The sequence below is a fragment of the Pseudophryne corroboree genome, chromosome 3, assembly GCF_028390025.1.
Source record: "Pseudophryne corroboree isolate aPseCor3 chromosome 3, aPseCor3.hap2, whole genome shotgun sequence".
Classification (NCBI taxonomy): domain Eukaryota; kingdom Metazoa; phylum Chordata; class Amphibia; order Anura; family Myobatrachidae; genus Pseudophryne; species Pseudophryne corroboree.
This window is the reverse complement of record NC_086446.1, coordinates 374,884,186-374,897,891: the sequence shown is the minus strand read 5'-3', so window position 1 is coordinate 374,897,891 and position 13,706 is coordinate 374,884,186. Positions and strand designations below refer to the sequence as shown.

General features: G+C 45.7%; 1 protein-coding gene across 2 annotated transcripts in view; it reads left to right on the top strand.

Moving 5' to 3' along the window:
• The window catches only part of LOC135055639 (nucleolar transcription factor 1-A-like), a 154,498-nt gene that overhangs the window by 42,434 nt on the left and 98,358 nt on the right, over nucleotides 1-13,706 (top strand). The gene's annotated exons all lie outside the window — the stretch shown is intronic.

Sequence of the window (13,706 nt, the reverse complement as noted above, 5' to 3'; positions counted from 1 at the left end):
CTAGCCGGCCCTCTCCTTGGCGAGCTAGGATTTGGAGTTTCCCGGACGTTTGGGACAGGCATTAATGGTGTGAGACGGAGCTGCACAATAGAGACAGAGAAACTCGGAGAGACGTCTTCGGCGCTCAGCAGGAGTTAAACGGGAACGGCCAAGTTGCATGGGCTCATCTTTAGATGGTGACAGTTGACGAGGAGGAGGAGCAGAAGATTTTGGAGCAGATGATCTTCCACGCTCAGTTGCTCTCTCTCTGAAACGTAAATCAACTTTCGTGCAGAGTGAGATTAGCTCATCTAACTTAGAAGGTAAGTCTCTGGTAGCTAACTCATCTTTAATACGCTCAGATAAGCCATGCCAGAATGCAGCATACAGGGCCTCGTCGTTCCATGCCAGTTCGGATGCCAGGATCTGGAACTGTATCAGATATTGTCCTACAGTACGTGACCCCTGGCGTAAACGGAGAATCTCGGATGAAGCTGAGGTTACCCGGCCTGGCTCGTCGAAGATGCGCCTGAATGTTGACACGAAGGCAGTGTAGGAAGATAGCAGGGTGTCGGACCTCTCCCATAACGGTGATGCCCAATCAAGGGCTGAGCCACTGAGAAGAGAAATAATGTAGGCAATTTTTGTACGGTCACTGGGAAAATTGCCAGGTTGTAGCTCAAACTGAATCTCACACTGGTTGAGAAATCCCCTGCAGAATCTCGGAGATCCGTCAAATTTTGCTGGCGTTGGAAGATGAAGACGTGGAGCAGAAATGGGTAAGGTGGGTGGGGTTATAGCTGGAGTCACTGTGGTTGACGCACCAGACGCGCCTGATCCACGGAGAGTTGTCTGAATCCCATCCAGCCGAGTAGAGAGATCCTGGAGACAGCGGATGATGTGGCCCTGTGCAGCCTCCTGATGTTCTAGTCGGGCTGCCAGTTCTTGCATCGGCCTGGCCGCTTGATCCTGGTCTCCGGCTGGATTCATTAGGTCAGTGCTTACTGTCACAACTGAGGGCCTGAGCTGACGGGAGGCAGCCTCAGTTGTAGGGGCTGAGATGTACCGGAACCTGGGAGGTTGTATCAGACCCCTGGACATGTAAGTAACATGAATAATAACTGCCCGAAGGCGTGACCACGACAACTTGGATAAAAGTCAATGATGTTTATTATGACAACTCCGCAACACAGCAGCAGTAAAAGAAAACGTAAAAGTCAGCAAAGAATAAATACAGTTCCTGGGTACTACAGGATGGCAGGAGCCACAGGGCACTGGTAGTGTGAGATAGTTCTTATGATCTTCTAGATGGAAAGTCCTTACCAGGCCCGACTGTAGCAATGGAGATAACCCAGGATTGTGCCAGCTGGTGTTCCAGGAAAAGCTGGGTTGCTGAAGATAAAACAGCTGCTGTGGATACTGGCTGGAACCAGACTGTTGTTAGCACGGAGTGGATACTGGCTGGAACCAGTTAAATAATAAATGAACTTGGGAGCGATGAAATATGAACTGAAATGTAGAACTTGAGAGCGGAGAAATAATAATACCGGTGGAGAGTGGTAAAGTGTAGAAAGGACACCGGCCCTTTAAGGGAAGCTGTACTCTGCTGGAAGCTGAGCTGGAAGCAGGTAATGTTGTAGCTGGAAACAGATGAATCCACAATGGATTGGAGAGTCAGGCTACACCGCAGGTGGAATGCTGGTGCGGGTCTCTATGGTGGAAGTCTTGAGACAGGAGCTGGAACCTGGAAGACAATCACAGGAGAGAGACAAACAGGAACTAGGTTTGACAACCAAAGCACTGACGCCTTCCTTGCTCAGGCACAGTGTATTTATACCTGCAGCAAGGAAGGGATTGGCTAGGCAATTATGCAGATTATCAATACTGAGAACAGATTGGTGGAAATGATCAGCTGACAGAATCCAAGATGGCTGCGCCCATGCAGACACTTGGAGGGAAGTTTGGTTTGTAATCCATGTGGTAATGAAAACAGTAATGGCGGCGCCGGCCACCGGAGACAGGAGGCGCCAGGCTGACAGATGCACATCCAACCACGCGGACACAGCGGAGGCCGCGGCTGACGTAATCGCCACTCAGACACTCTGCATGCAGAAGTTCAGGGACGGCGGCGGAGACCGCGGGAGACGCCATGCCAGGTGTAATATGGCGTTTACTGTGACAGCGTCCCAGAGTGACAGGAGAGGATACAGGAATGTACACATCAGGATAACAGATGGGATCCGGTCCTGGAGCGCTGAGCCAGCCTTAGGAGGCATCTGATGGGTAAGAAATGGCGTCCAGATACCCGGATCGTGACAGGTACATTAGACCAGCACTCAGATAGTGCGGGGTTTTTGACAACCATACATTGCTAAAACCCAGTGAGTCAATGTCTCCATTTTTACAGAGACTGAGTAGACTCTAACCACTATTTAATCGTTTCCACATCTAAATGACGCGATCCGCCATTGGTGAATTCGTCTGTGTCAAACATTATAAAGACCCAATATACATTTGGGTCACTAGACTCTATGTATGGAAACAATGACGATCACTGTTAATGAGAAGCTGCAGAGTATATCTGTAAAGCTTCTGCTAACGCCGGTTACTTCGATTCTCACTTTTCATCGTCGCTAGTTTCAGCACGACAAGGCCAGAGCTTGTTTGGTCCTAAATTTGATATTCAGCCATTACCGCATCCAGTATCAAAACGGAAATACTTGTGCCGGCGTTTAATCCCTTTAGACTTCAGTTTTTTCAAGGCGGTGGTACAAAAACAGTCACGCCTTGTAACGACAGGACGCTACAGTCAACAAGCCAGTGGCTTGACGACCTATTAGGCCATCTCCATTTTCCAATTGTGGAAGCGCGTCTTTACACGTTACATTTGCGGGGTTTCCAGACATCAACTCATGGATGTCTCCGCTATTTACAGATTAAAGGACAAGACTGCCTCTGTCGAACGGTTTGGCAGGTTGCCATTTAGTCTCTGCTGGTTTCAGCTGTTTTTATTTCCAGGCATAGTACACCAACAGAGTCAGGGTTACTTCCCCTCTGTTTGGGGTAACAAAACCAGACAGCTCCGTCGCAGTCTCAATCAGCAAGTCACTTACTGCAGTTTGAAAATGGATTTTCTGCGGTTAGTATTTGCATATTTGGAGCCACAAAATTGCATAATTGCACTTGATCTTCACAATGCGTATTTACCCATTCCGGTTTGGTCATTACAGGTTCTAGCGTTTGCAAAACGCCACAACCATTAACCATTTCAGGTTCTACCATTTGGCTTCTTGTCAACGCCTCGGGTATTTACCAAAGTGATGTTGGTGAGGATAGCTCATCTCAGAGCCCTGCCAGTGACAATCGTTCCATACTGAGACGATCTGCTCATAAGAACTCTGTCTCAACAGAGTTCCTCTAACTTGCGCTACTAATGTATACTGCGGTGGCAGGTCAAGTTCAAAAACAATCGCATCTAATTCCGTCTAAACGACGTCAATTCCTAGGTAAGATTATAAATACGGTAAATCAAAGACATTTACCTACTACACCAGCAAGAACAAATGTACATCTAGTAATTAGTGCAAAAGCCACGCACACTAGCGGTACATTGGTGTATTCGCCTGTTAGGAATAATGATGTGTTTTCAAAGCGCTTTAGTTTGCCGGGCTTCACTCGCGTTTCCCACAGAGGGGCGAGGGTGTATATACTCTGGACGAGAGTCTCAGAGGTTCAGGAGTTGTAGTTAAAAAAGATCAGCGACAGGGGTTCTAAAACGGATCACGACAGATTGCTGTCGATAAATGTCCTGGAACTCCGTGCAATTTACAATGCACTACATGCTTCGCTTTCACTCTGACCAAGTGCAGTCAGACAACGCAACGGCAGTTGCATACACAACAACCAGGGAGAACCAAGAAGCCGCATGGCAATGCGGCAGGTAGCTCGAATCCTCAATTGCCCAGAACACCATTATGTGATGTCAACGGGGTTCATTCCGCGAGTGGACATCTGTTAGACAGATGATCTCACCCGTCGGGATTTATATCCTGAAAACTGGGCATTAAATCCAGAGGTGTTTCATATGTGAATCCACAGGTGGGGTTACCCTCAGGTATAATTGAAGGCATCTCGCCACAATTTCAAACGCTCAGTATGTGTACAGAACGACAGATCACAAGGGCAGTGGCGGTGGAGTTTCTCACATTCGTGTGGTCATACAGCCTCGTGTATCTGGCTCCACCATTTTCCGCTGCTCTCTCCGTTGCTAAAACGGATCATAAGACAGTTCGTCACAGTCATACTAGTGATATCTCATGGGTTTCGGAGAGCTTGCTTCTCGAATCTCCAAGGAATACTTGCACACGATCTTGGCCCGCTCATAATACGTCCAACCTGTTACAACAGGGACCGTTCTGTTACCCTTATTTACCTATGTACCGCGGCTGCGGTTGACGGGGTGGGGGTTCAGACCGCCCTCTTAAGAAAAGAAATAGGGCATTACAGTATTATACCAACCATGTTACTAGCTAGGAAGCCGCTTACGTCAGCTCATTATTACAAAATTTGGTGTGCCTATATAGGTGGGTGTGAAGCTCGGAAGTTTCCGACATCATCTTTCAAGTTACCCGTATTCTGTTATTTTACAGACGGGGTGAGATGGAGAACTGAGTTTATCTGCACTGAGGGTGCAGGTATCTGTGTGGTCAAGTTATTTTCAAAGACGTTTGACTCTATTGCGTCGGTACACACCTTTTCTACAAGGTGTCATCAAATGCAGCCTCCATTTATCCCACCTACAGCGCCATGCGACTTGAGGCTGGGTTCAGATTTCTTACAGTTTTCATATTTTGAACCCTTACAACAAATGGGGATTAAGTTTCTCACTTGGAAAACGTTTTCTTCTAGCCTTAGCTTCGGCAAGGGTTTTGTTTTCATATTTGGGTGCCTTGTATTCCAAGCCACCGTATTTGAGTTTTCTCATGTCAAAGCAGAACTTCGGACGAATTCCGATTTCTTATTCTTCACATCAATAAACCAATAGTGGTTCCTGTGTTGACAGCACATTCTAGAATTCTGAATGTGGTACACGCATTACGCGTCTATATGTCCCGAACGTCTACAGTACGTAATACGGATACGTTGTTTGTTCTCTATAATGCGGCCAACTGGGGTTAGCCAGTTTTCTCAGCAGACATTATCCAGATGGATCAAAATGATTACAAGTCAGGCTTACTTGAAGGCTAAGTTACAGTCGCCTTCGTCAGTAATAGCTCATTCCACAGGTTCTGTGGGAATGTCAGGACCAGCTGGTCGTGGAGCGTCTACGACGCGGCTACATAGCCTTCAGTGCACACGTTTGTGCGCGTTTACACGTTATTAAACGGTTGCGGCATCAGCATCTAGCTTTGGCTGCCTACTGTTACAAGTGTCAAACAGCTCTCCCGCCCACAAGGGAAGCTTTGGTACGTCCCAAGAGTACTCCAGTGACCCCTAGTGGATGAAAAAGAAAATAGGATTTTGGTACTTACCAGGTAAATCCTTTTCTTTGAATCCATAGGGGGCACTGGACGCCCACCCAGAGCAGTTTTACCTGGGTTGTGTTAAGCTCAAAGGAGCTTATGGTAACACATTTTCACCGATTGGTTCAAATTATAAAGGTCTATCGGTTATGGTGTCAACTGTTTAGTTGACAGTAACGTTATGGGTCAACTTTGTTGTTGTCCGTTATGTTATAGGAATTCTCCATTGTCAACCTCTCTATAGTAGTTCGCTCAGTAAAAACACTGAGGTCGTACACTGAGGTACTCTGGGATATGGAGGGGTGGAGAGTTCTAAATTTAAATATTCAGTGCCTTTGTTTCTGCTACGCCGTCCATATCCCAAGAGTACTCCAGTGCCCCCTATGGATTCAAAGAAAAGGATTTACCTGGTAAGTACCAAAATCCTATTTTCTCTGTCAGAAAGAGAAGCAGTAACAGCGGCGATCCAAAAATTATGTCAAGACCAGTTCATAGTCCTGGTACCGCTGTCACAACAAGGGAGGGTTTTTTTTCCGAGCCTCTTTGTGGTTCCGAAGCCGGGCGGCTCGGTCAGACCGATCCTAAATCTAAAGGATCTGAATGGTTACCTTAAAAGGTTCAAGATGGAATCACTTCGGGCAGTGATTGCCAGTCTGGAGGAGGGGGGACTACTTGGTGTCGGTGGACATAAATGATGCTCACCTGCATGTTCCCATTTATCCTCCTCACCAGGTTTATCTGAGATTCTCTGTTCAGGATTGCCATTACCAATTCCAGACGTTACCTTTCGGTCTCTCCACGGTGCCGAGGGTATTCACCAAGGTGATGGCGGAGATGATGGTTCTCCTTCGTCAGAAAGGAGTCAATATAATTCCTTATCTGGACGACCTCCTGATAAAGGCGAGATCCAGGGAGCAGTTGTTACAAAACATATCACTCTCTGTCAATACTCCCAACAACACGGGTGGATCATAAATTACCCAAAGTCACAGTTGGAACCGACGACAAGGTTGTCTTTCCTCGTGATGATTCTGGACACACAAGTTCAGAGAGTATTTCTTCCGCTGGAAAAGGCTCTGGAAATCCAGAAAATGGTAAAACAGATATTGAAACCATCAAGTGTGTCGATCCATCAGTGCATTCGGTTGTTGGGGAAGATGGTGGCGGCCTACGAGGCCATACAGTTTGGCAGGTTCCATGCCAGAGTATTCCAGTGGGACCTGTTGGACAAGTGGTCGGGGTCACACCTACACATGCACAGAAAGATAATCCTGTCATCAAAAACCAGGATTTCGCTCCTGTGGTGGTTACACAGCTCTTGCCTACTAGAGCAGTGATGGGGAACCTTTGGCACTCCAGCTGCTGTTGAACTACTCATCCCAGCATGCCTTGCTACAGTTTTAGCATGGCCAAATAGCAAAACTGTAGCAGGGCATGCTGGGATGTGTAGTTTAACAGCTGGAGTGCCAAAGGTTCCCCATCACTGTACTAGAGGGACGCAGGTTCGGGATTCAGGACTGGGTCCTGGTAACCACGGATGCAAGTCTCCGAGGCTGGGGAGCAGTCTCTCAGGGAGAAAACTTCCAGGGACTTTGGTCACCACAGGAAGCCTGCCTTCACATAAACGTTCTGGAGCTAAGAGCCATTTACAACGGCCTTCAACAAGTGGTACATCTTCAAGACCGTTCCGTGCAGATCCAGGCGGACAATGTAACAGCAGTCGCATACATAAACAGGCAGTGCGGAACGAAAAGCAGAGCGGCAATGGCGGAGGCGACAAAAATCCTCCGCTGGGCAGAAAAACATCTACAAGCTCTGTCGGCAATATTCATTCCGGGAGTAGACAACTGGGAAGCAGACTTCCTCAGCAGACACGATCTCCATCCAGGAGAGTGGGGCCTCCACCAAGAAGTGTTCGCAGAGGTGACAAGTCTTTGGGGAGTTCCTCAAATAGACATGATGGCGTCTCAACAAGAAGCTTCAGAGATACTGTTCCAGGTCGAGAGACCCTCAAGCAGTAACAGTGGATGCACTGGTGACCCAGTGGGTGTTTCCGTCAGTGTATGTCTTCTCTCCACTTCCGCTGATCCCAAAAGTACTCGGGATCATAAGAAAAGCAAGGGTTCGAGCAATCTTCATTGCCCCAGACTGGCCAAGGAGGGCTTGGTACCCAGATCTTCAACAGTTACTCATAGGAGAACCTCGGCCTCTTAGTCCTCGAGGGGACCTGCTGCAGCAGGGGCCGTGTGTGTACCAAGACTTACTGCGGCTACGTTTGACGGCATGGCTCTTGAGCGCCGTATCCTAGCCAGGAAGGGTATTCCCGAGGAGGTCATCCCCACCCTTATTCAGGCCAGAAAGCGAGTAACGTCGAAACATTACCACCGTATTTGGAAAAAATATGTATCTTGGTGTGAATCCAAGAAAGCTCATACGGAAGAGCTTCATTTAGGACGTTTTCTCCATTTTTTGCAGGATGGTGTGGAGGCGGGCCTCCGATTGGCATCAATCAAGGTCCAGATTTCAGCCTTGTCAGTGTTCTTCCAGAAACAATTGGCCTATCTTCCAGAGGTTCAGACCTTTGTGAAAGGGGTTCTGCACATCCAGCCTCCATTCGTGGCACTATGGGACCTTAACGTGGTACAGATTGAGTATCCCTTATCCAAAATGCGTGGGACCAGAGGTATTTTGGATATCGGATTTTTCCGTATTTTGGAATAATTGCATACCATAATGAGATATCATGGTGATGGGACCTAAATCTAAGCACAGAATGTATTTGTTACATATACACTGATAAAGCCTTATATATATATCCTATATTAAAACACTCTAAAAGGTTAATGAACACAGTACGCAATTGGCGTATGGAATACTGTAAGAGTACGCACGTAGCGTAACAAACGTTTAGCCGTGGACGAGACGCACGAGCGGCACGTTCGCTCACGGCTTAAAGCGTAAAGGCAAGCACGCTATAGGCTGCCAACTAACGTAATGATACGCTATCAGCGTAGCGGACGCTCGAGACCACGAGGAGATCACAAGCGGGCTGACGCTCACAGAGTTAAACCTTTGAAACAATATCATAAACAATGTACTTATTGTAAACCTTCGTGCAGTGATAAGGTGTAAATGCAACACAGTGTAACCTTGTTAGTTTAAAAGCTGTATGAGCGACTCTTACGCTCTGAGAACCCTTTAGCAATATAATAAACACTCAAATACCGGTCTAAGGGTCTAACACCTTTTAAGGGAGAGAATGAACGTTCAATCGCAAAAGAATACACAATACAAGTTATACACTACCAAACTAACATAAAATACCTAACTGAGCTCTTACACGTTAAAATACAACAAAGACACAATTACATTTAAAGGGGGAAGGAGAGAGAGAATGGCTTACAACAAATTAGGAGATAAATATGGTTGCATAGAACTTACGCACAAGGGGAACAATCGCATGCGCCTTTCTGGATATCCAGCTCCCGATTATCAGTGATGAGAACCGTTGAAAAGAGTAGAGAGCTGGCCCAGATCGGCTTGTCTTTATATACACTTACACACAGTACAGTACAATGGTCCCTACATTCTTATTGTTCATTGGACACAGGAATTCGTCTCCGCATTATAACAAAAGGTCATAGGTTGGTTCATACAGGTGGGCTGTGACTATTTCAAACTGCTCAAGTGGGAGGGAAACTCAGGTTTCCCGCCGCATGGGTAATAAAGTGCAAATATAGTAAATGTCCATAAACTTCTTATGTCCATAACTATACGCACGAGCGAGTAATCCGCTTCAAACCAACACCGGAATATTGCTAATTATATTCTCTTCCGATGGATACTAAACACCACTGTGTAACCCCTGTCTGACCCTTCGTATCAAACAAAGAGGGATCTCTTTGTCCCTGAACATGCTACATTAACTAAACTTTCAGATTCTATCAAAGGGACCATAATCTACAAAATACATTATATGACTAAAATATGTTACGATTGAGTCGCCCGCTAGACGAACACAAACTCTACCGTAAATGCGCATACTGCGCGCCCGCGAGTGCACGTGACCGCGAGTATACGCACGCACGGGAGGGCTCATGCACGTGCAGCGGGCACACGCATGAGGTGCATATATGGCAATGTGCAGCGTGATATTTTTCTGACTTTGACAACACCTTATACACACAGCCTGAAGGTAATTTTAGCCAATATTTTTTCTAACTTTGTACATTAAACAAAGTGTGTGTACATTCACACAATTAATTTATGTTTCATATACACCTTATACACACAGCCTGAAGGTCATTTAATACAATATTTTTAATAACTTTGTGTATTAAACAAAGTTTGTGTACATTGAGCCATCAAAAAACAAAGGTTTCACTATCTCACTCTCACTCAAAAAAGTCCGTATTTCGGAATATTCCGTATTTCGGAATATTTGGATATGGGATACTCAACCTGTATTGCAGTTTCTTCAATCGGATTGGTTTGAGCCTCTACAAAAGATAGAGTTGAAATTTCTCACTTGGAAAGTGGTGATGCTTTTGGCTTTGGCATCCGCAAGGCGGGTATCTGAATTGGGGGCCTTGTCTCACAAGAGCCCTTATTTATTTATTATTTATTACCAGTTATTTATATAGCGCACACATATTCCGCAGCGCTGTACAGAGAATATTTGCCCATTCACATCAGTCCCTGCCCCAGTGGAGCTTACGTTCTATATTCCCTACCACATGTACACAGACACATTCATACTAGTGTTAATTTTGTTGGGAGCCAATTAACCTACCAGTATATTTTTGGATTGTGGGAGGAAACCGGAGTACCCGGAGGAAACCCACGCAAGTACGGGGAGAGTATACAAACTCCACACAGTTAGGGCCATGGTGGGAATCGAACCCATGACCTCAGTGCTGTGAGGCAGTAATGCTAACCATTACACCATCCGTACTGCCCGTACTTACCTGATCTTCCATGAAGATAGGGCAGAGTTGAGGACTCGTCAACATTTTCTTCTGAAGGTGGTTTCATCTTTCCACATAAACCAACCTATTGTTGTGCCAGTAATTACTGAAACATTCACTGAGTCAAAATCTCTAGATGTGATTAGAGCTTTGAAAATCTATGTTGCTAGAACGGCTGTATATGGAAACAGAGACTCTATTTGTCCTGTATGATCACATCAAGATTGGCTGTCCTTCTTCCAAGCAAACTATTGCACGTTGGATTAGAAATACAATTCAGCAAGCTCATACTACGGCTGGATTGCCGTTACCGACGTCGGTAAAGGCCCACTCCACTAGGAAGGTGGGCTCATCCTAGGCGGCTGCCCGGGGGGTTTCGGCATTACAACTTTGCCGAGCAGCTACTTGGTCAGGGTCAAACACATTTGCTAAGTTCTACAAGTTTGACACCTTGGCCAATGAGGACCTCAAGTTTGGTCAATCGGTGCTGCAGGGTCATCCGCACTCTCCCGCCCGTACTGGAGCTTTGGTATAGACCCCATGGTCTTGATGTCATCCCCAGCATCATCTAGGACGTATGAGAAAATAGGATTTTGATAACCTACCGGTAAATCCTTTTCTCCTAGTCCATAGAGGATGCTGGGCGCCCGTCCCAGTGCGTACTTTACCTGCAGTTTAGTTATTAGAGTTACACAAGTTGTGTTATCTTGGTTGCTGCAATTGGTTCATGCCTGTTGGCGTGTGTTATGTTGAATGCCATGTGTGCGGCATGGTTGAGGTTGTGAGTTGGTAGATATCTCACCACTAGTTAAGTAATTCCTTTCCTCGAAATGTCAGTCTCCCTGAGCACAGTTCCTACAACTGAGGTCTGGAGGAGGGGCATAGAGGGAGGGGCCAGTTCACACCCAATGAAAAGTCTTTAGCGTGCCAATGTCTCCTGCAGATCTTGTCTATACCCCATGGTCTTGATGTCGTCCCCAGCATCCTCTACGGACTAGGAGAAAAGGATTTACCGGTAGATTATCAAAATCCTATTTTTTTTTCAGAATGGAAGTAATCACTGCATGCTTGTACAGAGAAGGAAAGTTACCAGTAGAGAGTGAGAGAGATTACAGATTTAAGTTAATGTTGGGATAAGCACAGGAGACAGAGTTTTACTAACTAGTGAGGGTACAGAATCAAGGAGGATGAGAAGAGTGTTGATACTTCATCTTTATTTGTGCGAGCAAATGAAGAGAGAGTAGCAGAAGGCTCAGGTAGAGAATTGAGCAGGTCACTGGCTGAGGAAGACCTTACCATTTCATCTTGGATTTTATCAATCTTGTTCTTGAAGTAGGAGGCAAGATCTTGTGCACTAATAGTAGCTGGTGAGGGAGAGTAAAGAAGTGATTTAAATGTATTAAAAAGTCACTTGGGGTTGGTGGCATGAGAAGAGTTGAGAGATTGGAAATATGTTTGTTTGGCAGTGTCCAGGGCATTACGATAGGGGTGGTAGGTGGTCTTATATGTGAGGAAGTCACTTGGATTCCGAGATTTACTCCACTGACGTTCTACTTTACGTGACAGTTTTTGGAGGTGTCTTGTTGATTTAGAGTGCCACGGTTGGCATCTAAGCCTGCGTGGAGTGTGATGGGGAGCTGGAGTCACTTCATCAAGGGCTCTCTCTAGATTCTGGTTCAGGTGGAATACAGCAGTCTCAGGAGACTAAACCCAGCCTGTCTGGATGCAATTTAAGAAAAAAAAAATGAAGTTGCACCCTGCAATTTCCCGTCACTTTAGATCAGGGATGGGGAACATTCGGCCCTCCAGCTGTTGTTGAACTACACATCCCAGCATGCTCTGCAACAGTTTAAGCATGGCCAAATAGCAAAACTGTAGCAAGGCATGCTGGTATGTGTAGTTCAAAAACAGCTGGAGGGCTGAAAGTTCCCCATCCCTGCTTTACATGGAAGATCTGACGCACAAAACAATTGATTGGGGCGGACTTTCAAGATCTGGCAGGGATTGATGGGAAATTTTCTTATGTCCCTGCAGTTTTCATGATATTTAAGGATTTTCTTCATAGAACGCCATTGTGGATGGTTTTATATAAAGTGATCTTTTATCAAGATCTTTAATGTTTTTATGCTTGCTGAATAGCAATAAAACATTTGAGATGTAAAGAGCAATGGCTGTGTGAGATTGGTATAAGCGGAGACCATATTTGCTTTACCTTCCCAGGTAACACTTTGCTGAATACCGGGATTACTTAAAAAAAAAAAAAAAAAAAAAAAGTGTAAATGCTCCTTCCACATTTTTAAGTAGAAAAAGATTGCTGAATAGAGCCCTTAGCCCTGGAATCTATGGGTTATCTTGTGAGAAAACAGGTTGCTAATTGAATAGCTCCAGTCATTAAACCTGGGAGCTGCAGCCATTCGGTAAGTCATGTAGCTAATTGAATTCCCATCTATGACTTGAGTAATGAAACTGTGGTCCATCAATGAAATAGTTATAAGGTGAATTAAATGCGTCCTGCATGGAACAATTATGGACACAGCATAGAATTCAGGACATATCTAAGATGTACTAATGGGAAAGAGTACTTTTGGAGTTGACTTTTAATGAATGCCTACAAGCTTTGGATATACACAGATTGGTAACCGATCCATGGGAAGCATTAAATCAATTGTCAGTCAGCTCATGCCGATGTTGTAAGTGGAATGATAATGCAATACAGATATTGTGGGTCAGCGACAACCTCCGTGAATGAGCGTGTTGAATGTCTAGCTAAACAGCGTGCCAGATCTGGGTCATCGTTTACCCATGTTTTCAGGTGGCACTGGAGTGGAAAGGGAGATGTGACATAGAAGTGTTCCATAATGCAGGAGGCTTGCTTCTGGTTCCCATGTCACTTGTCTGTTTTAGAAGCTTTATATTCCATAGACCTTAGTTTCCGAAACTCCATCTTACAGCCCCGGTTGTAAGAATATCCATGCTTGAGCACAGGTGACTTAATTAGTACCTCAGTCAATTTGATTTATCCATCTGGATTCAAGCATGGATTTCCTAGACTGTAATGGCGGAGTTAAGGCCCGTACACACTGGTCGATATATCGGCCGTTCTCTTGAACGACCGATATATCGTGGGACCGTCGGCCAGTGTGTACGGCCGATACGTCTGTGAACTCCGTCGTTCACAGACGTATCGCGTCGGCCGCGCAGCACAGCCGACGCCCAATATATCTACCGATATATTGGT